The sequence below is a fragment of the Neomonachus schauinslandi genome, chromosome 11 (assembly GCF_002201575.2).
Source record: "Neomonachus schauinslandi chromosome 11, ASM220157v2, whole genome shotgun sequence".
Taxonomy (NCBI): Eukaryota; Metazoa; Chordata; class Mammalia; order Carnivora; family Phocidae; genus Neomonachus; species Neomonachus schauinslandi.
The window spans coordinates 80,178,074-80,179,425 of record NC_058413.1 but is presented as its reverse complement, the minus strand read 5'-3'; the positions used below and the strand labels follow the sequence as shown (position 1 = coordinate 80,179,425).

General features: G+C 39.6%; 1 non-coding gene across 1 annotated transcript; it reads left to right on the top strand.

Moving 5' to 3' along the window:
• The first annotated feature begins 430 nt into the window (after positions 1–430).
• On the top strand, positions 431–568 carry LOC123326359. Its single transcript, XR_006541051.1, has one exon. It is a non-coding gene; the product is annotated as a U4 spliceosomal RNA (small nuclear RNA).
• Positions 569–1,352: the final 784 nt, after the last annotated feature.

The window sequence follows — 1,352 nt, the reverse complement described above, 5'->3', positions numbered from 1 at the left end:
CTACTATGTTGATTCTCTTTCCATTATGGTTGGATTCCTTTAAGACATGCCTGAACTTCTGGGGTTCAAAGTGGTTTCCAAACTGGTTATTGGTGAACGTGTGTTCTGTTATTGGTGAACACAGGTGTTCAGATGAAAGAAGTGAGCTGGGGGTAGGAAGAGGGAAAGAGGAAAATACCAGAAAGAAGTCCCAGGGAAAGAGAGGATTAAGAAGTGAAAGAGGAAGAGAAAGATGATAAATAAAGGTGGCAGAGAAGAAAATTTAAAAAAATAGAGATAAAGAGCAAAGGCAAGAGATAAAGAACCTGAGAAAGGAAAGGAAAGAAAGGGTAAAACAGAGTTATGAGAGGATAGGGGAAATAAAAACAAAACAAACAAAAAAAGAGCAGAGAAGGGACAAAAAAGTGTCTAATAAAAGAAAGGCAATAGAAGCTTTGCACAGTGGCAGTATCGTAGCCAATGAGGTTTATCCGAGGCACGATTATTGCTAATTGAAAAGAAAGGCAATAGAAAATCCAAGGGTAAAAAGAAAAATCATCTCAGGAGATACAGAAATTTACATAAGTGAGAGAGCCTGCAAAAGAAAAGAGGAGGAGAGAATGAAGGCACGGAGTGGTGTTAAAGCTGAGATCTGAGAAGAGAGAACAGCCTGAGAGTGGGTGGGGCCTTGGGTGTAAGGGATGGAAGGCCTTTGGCTCGGGTGGAACTGGTTTGATGATGTCCCCCCATACTCTGCTCATTTCCTGGACCCTGTGGCCAAGTTGAGTGTTTAGAGTGAGGTCAAGTGAAAATTCTTCTCCATTGTTCTTGACATGGCTGTCATACCATCAAGCTTCTTGCTATGCAGTCTGGGTGCCCTGACAATTTTTTTTTCTAGGTTTATAGAGACTAAATTGACATATAATATTGTATATGTTTAAGGTGTTGATTTGATAGATTTATATATTACAAATGATTACTAACATAATGTTAGCTAACACCTCCATCATGTTGCATAATTACCTTTTTTTTGTAGTGAGACTATTTAAGTGAAACTTTTTATCCATTCATCTATTGACAGATACTAGATTGTTCCATTCTCTGGCAATTCTTAAACCAGAGACTAATTTCCTACTTTGACCTGATGCTGAAATAGCCTTCTTCCAGGAGCAAGAATGCAGCCCCTCCATGAAATTGAATTGTGGCAGAATGTTAATGCTGCCACCACTGAGAAGAAAGTGGAAGATATGAAAGTTTAGATCCTGAGCTTATTCACAGAGGTCTGGCAAATGCTCAGAGAAGGGCATGAGGACTAGAGGAAAGCAAGATGGTGGAAGAGTAGAGGACCTCATTTCATCTGGTCCCCTGAATTT